Source organism: Callospermophilus lateralis, chromosome 11 (genome assembly GCF_048772815.1).
Source record: "Callospermophilus lateralis isolate mCalLat2 chromosome 11, mCalLat2.hap1, whole genome shotgun sequence".
NCBI classification, from domain to species: Eukaryota; Metazoa; Chordata; class Mammalia; order Rodentia; family Sciuridae; genus Callospermophilus; species Callospermophilus lateralis.
Window position 1 is genome coordinate 98246794 of NC_135315.1, and position 21858 is coordinate 98268651.

At 43.0% G+C, this 21858-nt stretch overlaps 1 pseudogene; it reads left to right on the forward strand.

Moving 5' to 3' along the window:
- The window catches only part of LOC143410715 (E3 ubiquitin-protein ligase RNF213-like), a 72300-nt pseudogene extending 52256 nt beyond the window's left edge, over positions 1–20044 (forward strand).
- Positions 20045–21858: the final 1814 nt, after the last annotated feature.

The following is a 21858-nucleotide window of genomic DNA, read 5'->3' on the forward strand; positions in this document are numbered from 1 at the left end:
ATTTTTATTCTGTTAGGTACAGTGTCTCTGGTATAATTTCTAGGTCCTTTATCCACTATGAGTTGAGTTTTGTGCATGGTAAGAAATAGAAGTTTAATTTCATTTGCTACAGAGGATTTCCAGCATTCCCAGCACCATTTGTTGAAGAGGCTATCCTTTCTCCAGTGTATGTGTTTGGCACCTTTGTCTAGTATGAAAAACCTGTATTTGTGTGGGTTGGTCTCTGTATCTTCTATTCTGTACCATTGGTGTACATATCTATTTTGGTGCCAATACTAAACCGTTTTGTTATTATTGTTCTGCAGTATAGTTTAAGGTCTGGTATAGTGATGCCCCCTGTTTCACTTTTCTTGCTAAGGATTGCTTTGGCTATTCTGGGTCTCTTATTTTTTCAAATGAATTTTATGATTATTTTTTTAGTTCTATGAAGAATTTTATTGGGATTTTAATAGAAAGTTCATTAAAACTGTGTAACAATTTGAGTAGTATGCCCTTTTGATTATATTAACTCTACCTATCCAAGAGCATGGGAGATCTATCCATCTTCTAAGGTCTTTTACAATTTCCTTCTTTATTGTTCTGTAGTTTTCAGGTCTTTCACCTCTTTTGTTAGGTCAATTCCCAAGTATTTTATATTTTTGAGGCTATTTTGAATGGGGTAGTTTTTCTAATTTCTTTTTAAGTGGATTAATCACTTATGTATAGAAATGCATTTGATTTATGGGTATTGATTTAATATTCTGAAACTTTGCTGAATTAATTTATTAGCTCTAGAAGTTTTCTGGTGGAATTTTTGTATCTTCTATATATAGAATCATGTTGTCAGCAAATAGTGATAGTTTACGTTCTTCTTTTCTTGTGCATATCCCTTTAATTTCCTGTTTTTCTGATTGTTCTGGCTAGAATTTTGAGGACTATGTTGAATAGATGTGGTAAAAGAGGGCATCCCTGTCCTGTTCCAGTTTTTAGAGGTAATGCTTTGAATTTTTTTTCATTTAAAATGATGCTGGCCTTGAGATTAACATACATAGCTTTTACAATGTTGAGGTCTGATCCTAATATTCCCAGTTTTTCTAGTGTTTTGAACATGAAGGTGTGCTCTATTTTGTCAAATGATTTTTCTGCATCTATTGAGATGATCATATGTTTCTTGTCTTTAAGTCTATTGATGTGATGTATTACATTTACTGATTCCATAATGTTGAAACAACCTTACATCCCTGGGGTGAACCCCATTTGATCATGGTGTACTCTTTTTAATATGTTTTTGTATGTGATTGGCCAGGATTTTATTGAGAATTTTTGTGTCTGTTCATTAGAGATATTGGTCTGAAGTTTTCTTTCCTTAATGTGTCTTTGTCTGGTTTTGGTATTAGGGTGATGATAGCCTCCTAGAATGAGTTTGGAAGGGATTCCTCCCTTTCTGAATAATTTGAAGAGTACTAGTATTAGTTCTTCTTAGAAAGTATTGTAGAGCTCAACTGAAAATTCATCTGGTCCTGGGCTTTTCTTTGTTGGTAGGCTGTTGATGATGTCTTCTATTTCCTTGATTGAAATTGATTTAAATTGTGTAACTCCTCCTAATTCAGATAGAATAGATCATATGTTTCTAGAAATTTGTTGATGTCATCGAGATCTTCTATTTTATTGGAGTATAAATTTCAAAACAGTTTCTAATAATCTTCTGTATTTTAGTAATATCCATCATGATATTTCCTTTTTCATCATGAATTTTAGTAATTTGAATTTTCTCACTCCTTCTTTTTGTTAGCCTGGCTAATGGTTTATAAATTTTATTTATATTTTCAAAAAAACAACATTTTATTTTGTCAACTTTCTGAATTGTCTCTTTTGTTTTAATTTTATTGTTTTCTGATCTGATTTTAATTATTTCATGTCTTCTACTACTTTTGGTGTTGATTTGTTCTTCTTTTTAATGGCTTGTGATGTAATATGAGGTCATTTATTTGACTTTTTATTCTTTTAATGAATGAGCTTACTGCAATCAACTTTCCTCTTAGCAATGCCTTTATAGTGTCCCAGAGATTTTGATATGATGTGTTGATATTCTCATTTACCTCTAAGAATTCTTTTAAATGCTCCTTGATGTCTTCTGCTACTCATTTCTCTTTTAATATCATATTATTTAGTCTCCAGGTATTGGAGAAGCTTTTATTTTTTATTTTATCATTGATTTCTACTTTCATTTCCTTATGCTATGATAGAATACAGGGTAGTATCTCTATTTTTTGAATTTGCTGATAGTTGCTTTGTGGCCTAATATATCGTCTATTTTAGAGAAGGATCCATGTATTCCTGAAATGAAGATGTATTTACTCGATGATAGGTGAAATACTTGATATATGTCTGTTACGTATAAATCATTAATTATATTAATGAGTTCTGTAGTTTCTTTGTTTAGTTTTTGTTGGTGAGACAGGTGTGCTAAAGTCATGCAGTATGATTGTGTTGTGATCAATTTCTTCTTGAAATTGAGAAGGGTTTTTTTGATATACATAGAACCTCCAATGTTTGGGGCATACATATTTTATGATTGTTATGTTTTGTTGATGTATGGTTCCCTTAAGTTGTATCAAATGTCCTTCTTTACGTCTTCTTACTAACTTTGGTTTGATGTCCATTTTATCCATTAGTAGATGGAAACTCCTGCTTGTTTACATGGCCTATGTGAGTGGTATGTTTGTTCCTCCATCCTTTCACTTTCACCTTCACTATGTGAATGTCTTGCTATGAGATGAGTCTCTTGAAAGCAGCATATTTGGGGATTTTTTAAAAATCCAATCTGTAAATCTATATCTTTTGAATAATGAGTTTAGACCATTCACACTCAGGATTATTATTGAGACATTGTTTGTATTCCCAGTCATTTTGGTTTATTTTTGGTTTTTAACTTGACTTGGTTTCTCCTTTGAGTGGATTTTCCTTTAGTGTAGTTCCTCCTTTTACTGATTTTCATTGTTATTTTTATTTCCTCCTCATGTAACATTTTGTCAAGAATATTCTGTGGTGCAGATTTTTTTCATTGTAAATTCTTTTAATTTTTATCATGGAAGATTTTTATTCTGTCATCAAATCTGAGGCTTAATTTTGATGGGTACAAGATTCTTGGTTGGCATCCATTTTCTTTCAGAGCTTGATATATGTTGTTCCAGGATCTCTTAGCTTTGAAGGTCTCAGCTGAGACATCTACTAAGATCCAAATTGGTCTATCCCTATATGTAATCTGAAAATTTAATCTTGTGGTTTTAAAAATTCTATCCTTTTTCTATATGCTAGGCATTTTCATTATAATGTGCTTTGTTGTGGATTTGTTGTAATTTTGTATATTTGCTTTTCTAAAAGCCTTTTGTTTTTAATTTTCCAATTCATTCTTCATGCTTGGGAGATTTCCTATTATTACTTCCTTGAAGAGATTGTGCATTCATTTGGTTTGTATCTCAGTGTGTTCCCCTATTCAAGTAATTCTTATATTTGGTCTTTTCATGTTTTCCCATAATTCGTGAAGGTTCTGTTTATAGTTTCTCACCCTCTTCACTGTGTGGTCAACTTTATTTTCAAGATTATGTATTTTGTCTTTATTGCCTAAGGTTCTGTTTTCCAAGTATCTAGTCTACTGTTGGTGATTTCTATTAATTTTTGTATTTGGTTTATTGTTTCCTTCATTTTAAGGATTTCTGTTTTGTTTTTTTTTTTCACAGTCTCTATGTTTTTCTTGAAGTAACCTTTTGTTACCTGTATTTCCTCTCATATCTCTTTGGTTGAACAGTCAATTGTTGCCTGTATTTGCTCTTTTAATTTATTCTTTGTTCTGCAGATCATTTTAATTATGTACGTTTGGAATGGAATGTCAATGGAATCTATTATTGTATCAGCTTGGTGTGTTTCAAGCACTTTCCTCCCTTGTTTCTTCATGTCATCCATGTGTCTTCCTCTCTGGCAGTGTGGATTTGAGGTATTATAGTTTCCAACTTATAATCATGTAGTGACCCTGCATATTACCAATACCTTGCTTGTAGGAACCTGGAAGATGGTCTTGTTGGTCCTGCCTGTTGTCACTAAATGGAAGCCAGGGGAAAGCCACCCCATGCATCAGTAGATGGGGCCATAGCATGGTCACTCTCTTCCTACTGTGGAGTGGGCTGGAATCGCTATTGTCTGCTCCACCTCCTTCTGTGTGGCAGGAAGGCTGAAGTCACTGTCATCTGCTCCTTGTATTTTATTTAGAGACAGAGTCTCACTGAGTTGCTTAGCATCTCGCTTTTGTTGAAGCTGAGTTTATACTTGTGATTCTCCTGCCTCAGCCTCTCAAGCTACTGGAATTACAGGCATATGCCACCACACCAGCACCTTTTTTCTATTTTTTTAGTTGTAAATGAACACAATACCTTTATTTATTTATCTTTATGTATTTCTGAGCTTCAAATCAAGTGCCTCACTTGCTAGATGAGCTTTCTACCACTGAGCCACAACTGCATCCCCTCCCATTTTGCTTTAAAGATCCATTTATATACTATGTTGTTGTCATGGATCATGTCTGAAGTATCTTATATTTTGAGGATTATTGGTATTTTTAAAGATTTTTCTTTTCCTTGCATAGTTTTCCACTTCATCCAATTTGCTTCTTTCCATTGGCTTTTCCTCCTTTCTTTTCTTTACTGCACACTGAGGATGAAATCTAGGCTTTTCCTGTTTTATGATGCACTGAGCATCAAACCCCATGACTCACACATGGTAGGCAAACATTCTACCACTGAGCTACATAAGCCCTATTTTGGGTTTTTGGTATGTTCCCCATGCTAAAGCTTTTTCTATTCTGGTTGGAGATTTTTGTTTGTGTGTATAAAGACAGTCACCACAAATGGATTGATAGGCTAAGGGCTTCTGGTCCCTGGCCCCTGAGGCTCTGTGGCTACCCTTGAATTGATCTGGCTCTCGAGGGCTTCTCTTTAAGGCTGGTCACTTTTGCAGCCCCCTGCCTGCTGCCAGGTTTCTGGATCTAAGAGGGTGAGTAGGAGGGTGAGCTCCTCTACTCCAGTTTCCTGCCCTGGTGGCTGTGTGGTCCTCTTCATCCTTAAATTGAATACACCCTGTCCTTTGTAACTACCCAAGACAGGTATATGTCTAGAAGTGGCCTCCAGGCCTGAGAGCCCTTCAGGTGGTCCTTCCTGTCCCTTGAAAGGCAGAGGGCAGCCTCCATGGTGGAGTGAACTCTCACCAACTGCTTCTTTAACAGACTTTGAACACACTTCCTGTTCACTTTCTGCCTCCCTCAGTCTAGGGTGACCTTAGAAACTAGTGTCCTTTATTACCAGGTGCTTGTGCTTGGCCTGGCTGAGCTTATGTGTACTGTGGCCTCAGGGTCTGTGTTTTTAGGCCCCTGGAGTATCACTTGCCACTGGCGTGGTCATCTTTCCACTTCCCAGTGTGTGTTCCTATTGGGCTCCTTTTCTACTCTCCTCATTCCTGCTGGTTATGATCTTTTAAAAAGCAATTTCTAATCTGTCACTGGAGTTGTGTTTGGGAGGAAAGGAGATGGATATGTGTTTCCAACTGTCCTTTTCACAAAAGAGCTTACAGTCTGTTATTTATCATGAAAACTGATGAATGAGCCCACAGCAGGGTAGAGGGGAGAAGGAATAAATTCTTCCTGTGACAAAAATCCCAGCAATGGTGTTCACTTAGTTTTCTTAAGGCAGTGATTAGAAGTACTTATAAAGTAAAATAAGAAGCTATCATGACTAGCAGTTTAACTTCCATGCTTCCTTGTGGTTTCCAAAGTGGATTTTGCAGAGATTAAAGCAAGACACCTAGAAGACCTGAATTGCAAAAGACTAAATGAAACCATGAGTGTGAGCCAGCTGGAGTCCTCATCCTGTAAACAGATGACACATTACAACCTAGGCCCTGAGGTCCAGGAAATGGCTGAAAGGATAGACTCACTGACAGACAGCCACATCTTCCAGATCTTCTGGGAAGAAGCTGCAGAGTCATTGAATGATCCCAAAAGGGAATGTGAAAGGTGACCTCTTGCACTTACAGAGGCCTATGAGTACTTATACTCACCTTGTTATCAAAGGTTCATAAAACTATATCAGGATCTGAAGTTAAGAGATGTCACCTTGGCAGAAATTGATGTCATCTTCAAAGACTTTGTAAATAAATACAACGACCTGACTTTGGATCGCCAGATCATGTGTGAAGTACACCCTCAGGCCCCGAGGGGCTAGATATCAGAGCATGTTGAGCAGATCAAGGAGTACCATAGCATTCACCAGGCAATCAGCTCCGCCAAGGTTATCTGCAAGGTCAAAAAGAATTTTAGTTTGACTGGTGATTTCAGTGTTCTTTACACTTTAATAAGCTTTTTTAGTTATTTGCTGGGGACTCCTCTGAGGTGGGGGCCAACCTCAGACTCCTTGGAAGCCCCAGGGATTCTGGGATCGGCAGTGTGGCAACCCCTTGAAAGGCTCTGTTTGGGCTGCACTGAGGCTAGAACATTCCATGGCCTGCATTTTTACCTTTGTTTGAGATAGTGTGACTGTTCCTTAACTAGTGAGTTTTCTTGGGTCGATATGAGAACCAAAAATTCAGGAGAGAGAAACCATCCTCTTTCCAGAGGAATCTTATTTCACTAGGTCATAAAAGCACAGAAGGAAATATTTTGTCAATTGTCCAGGTACCTTTCCTAGTTCCAACCGGAAGTACCAAATGGTACATTGCTCCCTTCATAGGTCAGGCCTGAGTTTCTCCCTCCTGTTTCTTAGCCTCACATTTTTAAGATGTGTGTGGCCTATGTTTAGTAGAGACAGGCACGATAGTGCTTAAAATTTAGCAGAGTGTGGAATAGTCCATACCTAATCTTGAAACTTTCAGCAAGTCTGTAACTCTCATAAACAGAGAAACCCGAATCTGGCAGGGCTGCTGTGCAGAACAGGTTTCAAAGTCCTTGAAGGCTTCATCATGGCACTTAGGTACTGTGGACAGTAGCTTCCGTAGCATATCAAAGAGGGCCATGGAGGTCATACTATTTTTGGTGCAAGAGTGTGTCACACTCTTGCTGTAGCATCTTCTTGTCCAGGCTTGTGGGAAGGCAGGCATGGGTAATCTCTACAATAGCCCTCAGCAGAGCTTCATCTTGCAGACTGATGACTTTGAGGCCACCTGCCATTAGAGACTGGATCAGATCAGCTTGCAGCTCATCTAGGCCAAGAAGCTGCTACAAGACATCAGTGAGCCCCACTGCCAGTGTCTGGAGAAGCTGGCCCTGCAGAAGGAGCTGGTCAGCTGACTGCATGAGATTCTGGGAGGTACAGGGGTAGCTAATCTTCAGGTGTTTGCCAAGTTTTGCTCCTGAACTTGAGGACATCCCCCCTCAATCACATGTGTGTGTTAGTTGGAGTGCAGTGTCTGCTTCCAGTAGATTGCCTCAGGACAGCTTTTCAGAGTTCTGATTAAAACTCTTTTCTTTGCTGCTCTCTCCATCTTTGGATGCTGGCATCATTTTCTTCAGTATCTTGACTCCTTTTCTGCCTTCCAACTCATTCTGCTAGAGGACAAGGCAAGCTCTTGCACACAGGGGAATGTTGCTGCAGCAAGCTTGCAGAATCTGTGCATTTCTCTCCCAGTCCAGGGCTGGACAGCCTATGTGGTTGTGTAGATTAGATAGAGGGTGGTGGAGGGGAGGTAAGAAAGGCCAAACAGATGGAGCAGGAGCAGCACTGATGCACCACAGAGGCCTGGCAGGATACCTCCTGCTAGCACTGAGGCTCTGCTGGCTCCAGCTCTCATCCAGATCTGTGCTGCTTGTACTCCTGAGTCTGCTTTGATGTATAATCTTTGGTAATTAACTCAGAAGAATTATCTCAATTTCTAAAAAATAACTAATTATACACATATTATTTACCAACTGAATCTGTTTTTGTTTAAGTGATGATGTTTGTGAATTAAAGGAAATAAGGTGCACACAAGCCTAGTACAGTGCCTGGGAATTATTTGGTAGAGGTTAGATGTTGATCAGTGGTGTCATCATATCCTGCAAATGACAAGGTATCCTGGAGTCCTAACTGAAGGAAGGAAGTGGGAGTAGGCCCTAGATGTTTACTTAGTGTCTATTGATGGCCTTGCCTCACTAAGGATCATGCCCCAGGTATGAGTTGTGCAACATCCTGGAGTGGTCCTCTGCAAGTCCCCTTTCTGTCCCAGGCATCATTGAGCTCCAGGTGTTTGTGGACCTTGCCTTCATCTTGGCTGAAGAAAATGACATTGATGTGGACTGGGTGGTCTGCTTTCATGATGCTGTGCAGGGCTATGCGTTCCTGCTGTATAAGCTGGACAAGAAGGCAAGCTTCGGTGAGTTCATGAAACTGCTGAAAGAACTCTGGAAGGCTCTTCAAAATGATCCTCACCTTCCCAGTAAGCTGGTGAGTCTTGTTCCTTGTTCCAAGACATGGTGATCTTGCAACCCTGGGGAACTTCTGTGCTTTGAGGCCACACAGGCAGCCATTTAAACTGATGTTGAAAACCAGCTTTTCTTCATGAATGGAAATGCTTTCTTTGCCTTGGGTTGGAAGAGAGTTATGGAACTGCATATCAAGAGCAGTCTCCACCCTACAATACAAGTGTGAAAACAGCACAATAGGAAGTTTAAAAGAGGGTTACAGTGGTTCTCTGAATGGTAGTAATTGTCTTTTATTTTATTACTTTTGGGTATTTTTAACAATTGATATTGACTAATTTTTTATCAGAAAAATATGAACATTTAAGTAAATTGTCTACACCAGAGTCTGAGTTAACCTTCACTACGTAACTCACCCAATGAGCAAAGATGCCCAGAGACCTGCACTGGCCTTGAGACAGCTGGTCCTGCATGTGGTTGAAGGGTAGGGAGATGGACAGAGAGAGCAGTTTGCAGTTTGCCTGCTAGAAGCTCATATTCTCTTAAAATTTTTCTAAGTTTTTTTGGTCATACTCAGGGACCATGGCAGGACATTAAGAACTTAGGGATCCTGTTCAGTCAGGCATTTCTCCTCAGAGGGTCTTTGTTCTGGGAACCCAGGAGGATGGTGGCCTGTCACCAGAGGGCACAGCCTGTAGTCATCTAACCAATCATCCATAAGTACAGGCCATGTGCACTCCAGTGTCAGCTAGGAACCTGGCAACATTGCAGCCACAATGAGTGGTCAGTGTCCTGGGGTACCAGAAAGGGGTACCTGAGGCAACCTCAGGAAATGGGCAAGAAGTTATGCCTAGAGCCCTGGAAGAGGGTGGCTGGAGTTTGCCCAGCAAGAGCAGAGGCATGAGGAGGACAGGAAGGAAGACAGTCATTCAAACTTTGGTCCATGTTCTCTGCATTTGTCCCAACAGTGAGATTCTGCCAGAAACTTGGATTGGCTGAAGACAGTGAAGGAAAGCCATGGGTCCATCAAGCTCTCTTCCCTGTCCCTGGCCACAGCAATCAACAGAAGAGGCATCAATGAGATCAGGGCATCCACAGGCAACCAGAAGGTGAGCCCTCCCAGATTCTAAGTATGGTGTTGGTGGCGTGCACTGGCCTGTTGCAGAGTCTGGGTTTCAGCCACCAGAAAATTGCTTCTAAACATGTTCTGCATCCTAGATCTCCCCAGATGCCATCCTGCACCTGATCCTCCCTGGGGGTCACAGTGGCCTGGAGCCAGATCACTCCTATACATTGGAAGACCTGAAGGATTTTTTAAATAAGCTGATGCTGATGTCTGGCAAGAAAGACCACAAGAGAATGGAAGTGAAGAGGTTTTCTGAGGTAAGCAGGTGCCCCTGTTTCCTCAGGCTGGGCATGCTCACTGCCCCACTGCCTGCAAAAGGAAACAGGCAGGGGTTGGCCTCTGGTGGACAGGGTGGCTCCAGAGAGTGTAGCTCATGGGTCTGCAGGGTGCACCTTGCCTGGAGCCACATCTGAGGTGGGACAGACCCTGGAGGCATCAGCTACTCCTTAACAGCATCAGAAAGATCTCACTACTGTTGGTCAATCCACTGCATTTAACAGGACGTGATCAGGTAGATACTCCTTAAGAAGAAGTATGAATGGCTTCATTTACTCTGTAAATTTGTAAAATCAAACATCTCAAGATTCTAATGGGCACTCTTCATCAAAACTAAAGTAACCAAGCCAGGTGTGATGGCACATTCCTGTAACTCCAGCAACTCAGGAGGTTGACACATGAGGATTGCAAGTTAAAGGCCAGACTCAGCAACTTAGTGAGATCTTATCTCAAAATAAAAAGGGCTGGAAACATAGCTCAGTGGTATGTTTCCATTCAATCTCCAGTACAAAAAAAAACTGAAGTAAATGTTGACACAGGTTATTGATTTATATAATAGTCTCTATCTCATGTAAAGGTTCTTTTCTTACAGTTTATTTGCACTTTACAATTGACATTTTTTTCCCCAGTGCTGGATAGAAAGCCAGGGCCTAGCACATACTAAGCAAGTGCTCTACCACTGAGCATAGCCCAGCCCACAGTCTACATTCTTATCTGCTACCTGATCTCTTCCTGAAGGTGGCTGCCCTCTCCCTAGGCTCATCATGTTTCCCAGTGACCCTATGGGAGGAGTGAACCCAAGCCGCTTGAAGTAGAACTCCTGTGTGTCTAGATTGGTATGTCCCCCTGCAGTAGCTCACTGTGACATCTGCCTCATGCCTCTGTTTCCCCCAGTTATTCTGCCATGTGCAGTGGCTTGTGCAAGCCTTCCTGAACCTATATTCTGTGAGAAACTTGCTGTTCCTAATCTGGACTGCCGAAGTCTACTGTTGCCCCAGGAATGGCATCTCCATCTGCATGGACTTCCACTTGGAGTTGGTAAGCCAGCTGACAGAGAGTGGGGATGTCACCCAGCTGCTGGAAGCCCTCTGTAGGCAGATGGAGCACTTCCTGGATGACTGGAAGGAGATGGTGAGTAGGAATTACAGGGAGCAATTCTACCTCAACTTCTACATGGCTGAGCGCCTGGTCCACCTGAGCACGGAGCTCAGGAAGCAGAGTCCCAGCAAAGCTGCCCTCATGATTCTGTCCTTCATCAAAGACAACTGCACCCCAGCTGACATCATAAGGGCCATTGAGGGGTTCAAGGTGGCCACCAGACACTGTGTAAGGACAGTGATGGAAGAATTACCACCATTGCAATCCTCTAAGATCAGTCTGGTGACCAAGCTGAGGGCTATCATGGAACAGTTCCTGGAAAGCATGAGAGTCTTTCTGCCTGGCTATCTGGACCTGGAGGCCCTGGGCTATTGTCTGGCTCACCTGGCCAGGATGGGTGACCCATGGAGCGGTCTCTCCATGAGGGCCTTCAGGCTGGCCAGCCCAACCTGGTCATGTGTGGCCCCTCTGAGGTGCTGTTGGCTGCCCTGGCCATCTACATGCAGGCCTCAGTCCATTACCTGCCCCACCTTCAATGAGGTACTACTCTGTACCCCAGGGACCATGTTTGAGTAGGTGGCCCTGCTCTTGCACCATGGCCTGGCTCCAGTTTCCTGAGGGCAAAAGGTCTGCAGCCTGTTATTCACAGACTAGTTGAGCTACAAGGTGGCCTGCCAGGCAAAGGCCCTATTCCATAGCCTGTGCACACAGTGTCCCTTAGAGGACTACCAGCTGGTGATGATATGTGACATCACAGGAATGCTGTTCCCTGCCCTCAGCTTTCAGCCAGCACAAAGTCCACCTCATCCCCCAAGCACCCTTCTGTGCCATCCAGGCCTACTTGGCACATCACTACCAGGTCCCAGTACAGACTTTGTTAGTGGCAGCTGTGTTCAGAGACCAGATGTGTGTGGGGATTGTGGCCTTGGAGAGAGAAGGAATAATGAGAGCCCTGGGGTGGGCAGGCAGTTTCTCAGGGCTTCCAAGTGACCCCTGCTTCTGTAGTAGTGGGCACCTCAGATAACACCCCTCTGCAGGTGGGAAAGTGAGTCTCAGGAGGGTCTGACTCCCTGCAATCAGTGCATCCCCTAGATTTTTTCTCCACCCAGGTTGCAATTCCTGGGAGCCCTGCTCCTCTCCTTGTGTGGACTTCTCTACACTTTTTTCCTGCATAACCTCCTTTGATCTTTTCCAGGTTGTGTTGAAAAACCAGCCTCTATCTCAGAGCAAAGCCTGTCCAAGGAAGGGACATGACCTTTGTCCTTGGAAAGACCCACTGAGCGCTCCTAGGCACATTCCCACCCTGCTAAGTGGTTTATCCACAAATAACAGGAGAGATCTTCTGTGCCAGGTTTCCCTGAGTCAGTCAGGCTGAGACCCATAGTAACCTCCAGGTGGAGACCCATAGTAACCTCCTAGCAGCCACCAATCAGCATGAAACAGGGAAATACCTGGGGTGCCAGATGACCCTCCCAGTAGTTTATGGTGTTGGGAAACCATGAAATTCAGCATGAACACCCCTCTTGGCTTAAACCAATCAGTTCAAATGAATCCCCCTTTTGTAGTTACCAATCACCCCTACCCAATTTGTTTCCGCCAGTGAATGTGCTAATCATGTTTTAGAGTTGTTATTTGATTTTCCCGCGGTGTGTGATGATTTGCTAAGAGATGCTATGATGTATGTGGGGGTTCCTGCCTTCTCCAAAGAATGTATAAAACTGCTGCAAACCCTGGGCTTGGGGCCTTTCAGTGTCACCAGTTGCTGTGTACATGCAGAGGACCGAGCTAGCTCGCAATAAACACCTCTTTGCTGTTTATATCGATCTTGGTCTCTGGTGGTTTTTTGGGGGTCCTGAATTCGAGCATAACAGTGTTGATGTGAGCAGAAGAGGCACAGCTGCTCTGGCTCCAGGAGAAGAGTGCCTTTGTACCTTCCCTTTAGTCACTGTTATGTTTCCTTGGAAAGAGGTGGTGACTTCCATTCTGTTGACTTCAACCTGTGAGCATCACTGAGCCCTTTCCAGACACAACCTGATCTCTCCTCCCCCAAGGAACATGCCTATGCTTTTACTTTATTACACTTCCATCACTGTCATCATGGAGAATGTGAGGATGCTGGGTGGGTGACAGCTCGGGACTCTGGCTTCATGGTGGAGTTGTTCTCTAATATGATGTTCTGTTGTATCAGTTTTAAATTTTATACAGAGAAGTAACTTTTAAAAAATTTTTTAACTGGGGATTAACCCCAGAGGTGCCCTACCCCAGCCTTTTTTATTTTATATTTTGAGATATGGTCTCACTAAGTTGTTTGGGGCCTTACTAGGTTACTGAGGCTGGCCTTGAACTTATAATGATCCTATCTTGGCATCCCAAGCTCCTGGGATTATACGCATGTGCCACTGCTCTTGGCAGAGAAGTAACTTCTAATATATCTGAATCTCTTCTTCTTGGATCCAGAGGCTTAGGATCTAATTTCCTTGTTTTAACATTACACGGAAATCTCTCTATGTGAAGAGACTGCATGAAAAACTGAAAAAGAAATTCATCAGTGAAAAGGTGCCTTTAAAGATTGTTCAGTGACTGACTCTCAGGTGGATGAGGGCCAGGTCCTGGGCTCCCTGCTTTCTTTGTGGGATGCTCAGTATTGGAAAACACCCATGATATTCCACTTTGATGTGACTGCTTTGGTAAGTGTCCACATTGCAACTGAATGGCTACATCAGAAGTCTCACATTCCCAGGGCCCCATCTGCTTCTCTTTGTATGAAGAGTCCTTTCCTTCTTCACTTGCCTGTAGTAAGTACCCTTCTCTCAAAGAAGAAGACAGGAGGGTGCTGGGGTTTGGGAAGAATGGTTGGCAATTGTGTATTTTCAAACCCGTGCTTCTATGTCTTTAGGAACAGACTGGAACTTGGGTCTTTCTTTTCAAAATCCTCATTTTGCAATACCTAATGGATATAAGTGGGAAAATGTGGCTTCAGAACCTATTCCATTTATATATCATTGAAATTCCAGAAGGAAACTCAGTACTGCCAAAATGGTCTACAAAGCTGGTATTTACACAAGGCATTTGATTCTGTGGCCTGTAGCCTGGGTTGACACATCTTGATTGTTTTCCACTTTCACTTTAGGGGAGCTATGAGTACATGTAAGGGAAAATGCATGCTTGGACTTAAATCTTAATGATATCTATAATGATGATACTCTCGTGTTGATTGATAGCATCTTGGATTTGTCTGGATATGTCAGATTGGTCCTATGTCTGGGTTGAATCCCAGGCATTCTGAGTGTGGGAAATTCCTCTGTTGATGGCCACTGTCTCCCTTACTGCTAGTGAAGATGGCATTGAGACTTCATTTATGGAAATCTGTTAGCTGAGACTGCATGAAAACTTGAAAAAAATAGCTCAACTGTGAAAATGTGCCTTTTGTTGCACATGTGTTCATGCATGGTGGAGAGATGAAGCCACAGGATGGGAAATAGCTTTCTGGTTCATAATGCAGCTGCCATAGTTGAGGTTCTGTAATGCTCTAACATGCAGATGCCAGCCTCTGTGAACAAGAGGCTGCAGAAAGCCACGTGTATTCAAGTGACTGTTTTCATAAAGGCCTATCCACAGGAGACCACATGGAGGGTTAACACATATCGGCGTCTTTCAGGAAAACAAATTCTAACTTCTATTTATGTCTCTTCTTTGCAGAATCCACATGTCCCTCAGTTCAGTTTTTTTGACATCTTCCCCAGAGTCACCTGCAAACCTCCAAAGAAGTGACAGCTATGGAGCTGAGCCCTGAGAGGAGCTTCATAGAGCCTGGAATAGATGAGAGAGAGTTCTGCAGTGCTACTTCCCAAAGACCTTTCCAATATTTAAAAAGATTCCATCAAAACAAAACCTAGACACATTTCAATATCAAGAAGACTCAGTGGAGTGCATCCAGCACCTTCTAATATATTGTGGGGTCATAAACCCCTCGTGGTCTGAGCTCCAGAACTTTGTTTGGTTCCTCAACTCTCAGCTCAAGGACTGTGAGGCCTCTGTGTTCTGCAATGCAGACTTTACTGGAGATATACTACAAGGCTTCAAGAACTTTGTGGTTACCTTTATGATTGTCATGGCAAGAGACTTTGCTACACCAACACTTCATACTTCTGACCAAAGCCAAGGGAAGCACACAGTCACCATGGATGGGGTTGATGAAGAAGAACTTGCCCCATTCACTCTCTGGAGGAGGTGGGAGTCAGAGCCTCACCCATAGGTGTTCTTCAATGGTGACCACGAGACCATGACATTCATAGGCACCATCTCTGGGCAAATGAGAATGGCAACATTGATGCCATCAACCATCTCAATGGGGAGATAATCAGGAAAGATGCCATGACAGAAGAACTGTACAGGGGGTTGTTACTTCAGGGGGTTTCCTTCAATGTTGACTTTGATAACCTACTCAGACATGAGAAACTCTTGAGACTCCTGCCAGCTACTAGGAATTCCTCAGACCCTTATCCCTGATGAAGCATATGATCTTACAATGGACAACATGCTCAAGATTCTGGCCATTTAAATGTGGTTCTGGTGTGGGATCCCAGTTATCATCATGGGAGAAACCGGCTGTGGGAAAACCAGGCTCATTAAACTCCTTAATGATCTGCAGCATGCTGATGCCTGGGCTAAGACCATAAAACCGGTCAAGGTCCATGGAGGAACAACTGCAGCTTTGATTCACTCCAAAGACTTAGAGGCTGAGAAAACTTCCTTATCCAATAAGAACCAACAGCAGTTAGACACCATCTTGTTTTTTGACAAAGCCAACACAACAGAAGCCATAAGCTGTATTAAGGAAGTCTTGTGTGACTATACTGTGGATGGCCAGTCCCTGGAGGAGGACTCAGGCTTGCACATACATCATAGCTGCCTGCAATTCTTACAGGAAGCACTCCCAATAGACCATCTGCCATTTGGAGTCAGGTGGTTTGGGATACAGGGTCAGTTCAGAGAAGACAGCAGACAGGCTGTGCTCAATTCCCCTCAAACAGCTGGTGTACCATGTTCACACCCTGCCCCTGAGGCTGATTCCTCTAGTGTGAAATTTTGGGCAGCTAAATAGCACTGCTGAAAAGCTCTACATCCAGCAGATGGTGCAGAGACTGTTGGACTACATCAGGATCAGTGAGGATGAGACTCATGTGATCACAGAAGTGCTCTCTGCCTCTCAGAGGTTCATGAGCAACACTGAAAGTAAGTGCAGTTTTGTCAGCCTCTGGGATGTGGAGTGCTATTTGAAGGTGTTCACTTGGTTTCATGGCTGCAGCAAAATGCTATTGGTGAAGCTGAACACCTTTATCTGTGAGATCAGTGTCAGCAAAAATAACTTCAGGAGAGACCCCATCTTCTGTTCTCTGGTGCTGGATGTGGGGGTCTGTTACCATGAATCCATAAAGGAGAAGGAATCCTACTGCAGAGCCATTTGCAGGTATTTTCCACAACCATATGATGACAGAAGGGTCATCCTGGATGAGATCAGGCATGTACAGGGTCTTTTCCTGAGTGAGATGCCTCTGAGAAAAACCATAGCCAGGAACCTGGCTCTGAAGGAGAACTTCTTCATGATTATCATCTGCACTGAGCTAAAGATACCCCTCTTCCTGGTGGGAAAGCCTGGCACCTCCAAATCTCTTGCCAAGACCATCATGGCAGATACCATACAGGCCCAGGCCTCACACTCCACTCTATTCCACAGCCTGAAGCAGATCCACCTGGTGTCATTCCAGTGTACCCTCCACTGCACCCCACAGGGCATCATGAACACCTTCAAGCAGTGTGCTCACTTTCAGCAGGGGAAGGACCTGCAGCAGTATGTGTCTGTGGTGGTGTTGAATGAGGTTGGCTTGGCAGAAGATTCCCCGAAAATGCCCCTGAAGGCTGTGCACCCATTGCTGGAAGGTGGGTGCACTGAAGGTGACCCTAACCCCCACCAAAAAGTTGGCTTCATAGGTATTTCCAACTGGGCCCTTGACCCTGCCAAGATGAACCAGGGTAATTTGTGTCCCACGGCAGCCCCAGTGAGAAGGAGCTCATAGAGAGTGCCAGAAGGATCTGCTCTTCAGACAGTCTGGTGCAGGACAGGGTCCAAGGGTACTTTGCTCCTTTTGCCAAAGCCTATGAAGCAGTGTGCAGCAGGCATAACAAGGAATTTTTTTAGGCTTCACAACTATTATAGCCTCATCAAGATGGTCTTTTCCACTGCCAGAGCATCTAACAAGAAGCCTTCTCCACAGGATATAGCACAGGCAGTCCTTCAGAACTTCAGGGGCAAAGGTGACATCTCTGCTTTGGACATCTTCATGGCCAATTTACCTGCGGCCGTGTGCGTGGGAGAGGTCAGTCAGCACCCTGGAACTCATCAAGCAGAGTTGGGGAACTGGAAGAAGCTGAATCCCGCTACTTGCTCATACTGACCCAAAACTACATGACCCTGCAGATCCTGCAGCAGTCATTCTTCAGTGAGGACCAGTAGCCTGAGATCATCTTTGGTTCCAGTTTTTCCTGGGATCAGGAGTACACCCAGATCTGAAGAAACATCAACCAGGTGAAGATCTGCATGAAGACAGGAAAGATGGTGGTGCTGCTGAACCTGCAACACCTCTATGAGAGCCTGTACAATGCACTCAACCAGTACTACATCTACCTCGGGGATCAGAAGTATGTGGACCTTGGGCTTGCCACTCATCATGTCAAGTGTCGGGTCCACCCTGACTTCCACCTGCTTGTCATTGAGGAGAAAAATATGGTGTACGATCAGTTCCCCATGCCCCTCATGAACCGGCACTACCTGGACCTCAGCTCAGTGCTGCAGGGGGTGGCAAAAGAACATCATGCAGGAGCTCATGCAGTAGGCAGAGCAGTTTGCTGATGTGAAGGCCCATCAATTCCTTGCTGGGCACAAGTACAGCCCTGCTGATGTTTTTACCAGCTTCCATTCCGACACCTATGCCTCCATGGTACTGCAGGCTGTGAAGAGGCAGGGCCCTGGGGACCTGATGGAGGAGATGTACCACAGGGTGTCTGAGGAGACCAAGCTGATTCTACTGTATTGTGCCACACCAGATGCTGTGGTGCAGCTTAGCATCTCCACTCTGGGCTCATTTGTGGTGCAGGCGCTGTAACACAAATACTGGAACAAGCAGAGCACCACTCTTTTGCAGATTTCCTCCAGGCCCATCTTCACAATGTGGACCTGGAGAACCATGCCATCTTCACAGAGGTGACTACCCCCACAGCCTTTTCTTTTTCTCTTTCACCCATGAACCCTCTATCTCCAGTGCCAGAAGGTCTCAACTCTGTTTAAGGCACTATTCAGTTTGGGAAACCCGTATGTCCCTCCATGTTAGGCACAATAAGGATAAGTCCATTTTGGCCTCTCTCACATGTTTGTGAGCAGAGCTCTATTCTGAGAGCAGTACAGAGCACAACGTTCAGTTCCCAGAATACTGGGCCCACCTGGGATATAAGTGATTGGCCTGCTTCTCATCCTTGGACAGCCTAAGAGTAAAGGATGAGGATGCCTCCCATTCAGATGCCCTTAGTCTCATAGGTGAAAGCTGTGCAGCCATGTGGGGGAATAAATCATAGTTGGTTCTCCTTAAAAGACATCTCCTGGGCTTGCCATGAGGGCTGGCTGGGTAGATGTCAGAGGCAGAGGCCTCCTTGATGCACAGGTGTTGAGTCTGAATCTGCATCTGTGCAGGAGTCTAGGAAGGGACCGCTGACAGAGCTTGAAATTCAGGCTGTGAGTGCCGGGTTGTTTAGATGGGACAGGTGGAGAGACATGTGGAGGGGCTTGTGGACAGCCTTGAGCTTGATCTTGACTGCACAGAGAGGAGCTATAAAGGAAAGTGTATGTAGACATGCCCTAATGGCTGGGTGATGAAAAGACAGTGGTGTAAGAGAGTGACATTGAGAGGAGGGATCTGTCAGGAAGCTTCTGGCATGGTGCAAACTGCAAATGGTTAGCAGGCAGTGTGGCTGGGCTAATCATCAATTCCATGGAGGGGTGGCAGGAGGTGGAGGACAGCCTTCCTGAGCTCATTGCAGCTTTGTGCAATCATCATGGAGACCCCAAGAAGTGGCAATGTGTTTGGGAGCCAGTGGTAACATCTGTTTTGGATAGGTTTGGATGTCTGCTGTGTGGTTGGATGTAGGAATGACAAGCTTGTCAGTAAGGCCAGGTCCAGAGAAGGGGTCTGGAGCCAGGCAGAGTGGCACATACCTGTAATCCCAGTGGATTAGGAGGTTGATGCAAGAGGATTGAGAGTTCAAATCCATCCTCACAACTTATGGAGGCCCTAAGTAACTTAGCAAGACCCTGTCTCAAAATAAAAATTAAAAGGAAGGGCTGGGTTATTGCTCAGTGGTTTAACCCCTGCATTGTTCCCTGGTACCAAAAAAATGGGGTCTGGATAGCTGAGATCCTATGTGCCTGGGAATGTCTGGGTTTTCACCATGGGATATGGTCCATGGCAGAGAATGGAAAACTACTGAGGGGAAAGAGAGTTGTCAGTGGCTAACTCCATTTGATAGCATGAAGTCAGATTACAAGATGTAATGGCATTGTTCTGGGCCCTAAAGGGTCAAAAGGCTCTCAGGTAGGGTCCAAAGCTGGAAGAGAGACATTGGAATCTCAGAAGGAGATAAAGGCTTCTTTTAGTCAGGGCAAGTCTTCTTTCTGCCATCTATTAGCCCTGGAGGTCCTGCTTGCCTCAGCCACTCCTTGTATATAAAAACTGCTCTGGGTTGGGCTTCTTCCTGTCTGAGTGCCCACTGGCCCTTGGTTCTGACCTGGTGCTCTGTGCCCTTACTTGAATTCCAGCTGATGACTTGTGTTCCCATGTTTCATGCCCATGTTCAGATGCCCTTAGTGTCATAGGTGAAAGCTGCGCAGCCAGGTGGGGGCATGGATCATAGTTGGTTCTCTTTAAAAGACACCTCCTGGGCTGGCCTTCTCCAGACTGCTGATGAGCCATGACTGCTAGGCCCTATGGGTAGAAGTGAAGGGCTTGGCCCTGAAACTTGTGATCTTGTCACTGCAGCAGTTTGACACTGAGTACTCATTCCTCAAGGAAGTTTGGTGAGGTGTCATACCTGCCCATTACCCTTGGCCCCTGCCCTGGGAATGTAGTGTGGCATGCCAGAGTGTGGTAACCACTAGTAAGGAACTCTGATTACTATGAGAGGGTCATTGCTCAGCCTCCTGATATGTGAATACTTACCAGTGACTTCAATTTTTAAAAATTTTCAAGACAGTTCCATTTATTTTTCATGGAACACTCTATTACTAGATATTTTATTAAACTTATGAGTAGACTTTAAGATCATGAATAGGGTATGAAAACATAAGGGAGAGTAAAACAGTAATATTAGAAAATTGATATACTTCAAATATCATGCACTTATCTGCTTGTGCATAACAATGAAAAAATTCAGTTAATTTCAACATCTACTTAGTATCATCATGTAAATCAATCATAGGTAATGCATTTTTTTTCTTAAACTTCTGACATTCTAAAAGAGGGAAAATAATGGACACATGCACAAAAGTGGCACAATGAATGATCTAGAAAATACCCAGATAAGGAATGTAGAGGCAGAAGAGAGCAATGCATTTAAATGATATTTCACAAAAGAGATAAAGGATTAATTATACCTTGATGGTAGTGGATTGCTGGAGAAAAAGTGCAAGATAAAGAGAATGAATCCAAAGTTTGGACAGGAGAAAAAAGCTGACTTCTGGGAAGTTGGGCTGACTTAGGTCTGGATTTATACTGGAGTATGGGGAGATAAGGTCAGACTGATAAAGGTTGGGATCATATTACAGGATTGTTTAAAACACTTGTGAAATTCTGATATCAAGTCATAGACCCAAGATACATATCAAACTGTGTTAGATGGTAGGCATACTTACTTAAATCCCACCATTCTAGGAGACACAGTTGGCATGGGGTATAAGTGAAAATGTTTTTAAGTTACCCTCTTTAATAAAATGGTAAGTAAAGAACTTCCCAATTTTATGGTTTATTTTTTATTGTTTCTTTTCACTTGTATATGACAGCAGAATCCATTTTGATACAATTATACAAGCATGGAGTATATCATAGTCTAATTAGAGTTCCATTATTAGGTATTTGGTGGTGAAATTCACTGTGTTGTTTTCATATATGTACGTGGAAACCTATGTCAGATTAATTCCAATGTCTTTACTTCTCTTATTCCCCTTCCCATAACAAAATTCCCCATTGTCTAATCTACTGCACTCCTATTCTTCCTTTACTACCCCCTAATTGTGGGTTAGCTTCCACCTATCAGAGAAAACATATAAACTTCAATGTAGAAACACCTACTATATAAAAGTAAATTTTCAAATCTTTTAAAATTAGTTAAACATAATATATTTTATGGCCTTCAAGTATGCATCATTCTTGAATATTTCAATACAGATATATTATTTTTTGAACTAAGAGCATTTCCCTGGAAACCATTTACATAATAGATGAAATTAATAATATCTTTAACAATTAAAACTATAGGCCATCAATAACACTGAAGTTATGTGTATACAGATTATGAAGACCTTATTAATTTGGACCCTTAAGTAATCTCTACTGCAGATCTAAACTAAAATTTCAAGTAAATTTAATAAAATTAATTCAAACAAGATTCAATTGTCAAGAGATTGTTAAATTTATTGAGCATTACCATAGATTTAAACCAATTCATTCAATTAATATTGGGTATTTTTAAAGAAGGAACATCTTATTATGTTATAATCACCTCCATAAATGGGGATTAGAGCCACTGTAGAATATTTATCTATGGATTTTTAATGTAACTATCCTGTTTATTGCAAGGAGCTGTTAACCAAAATTAATAACCCTAATTATATGCAACA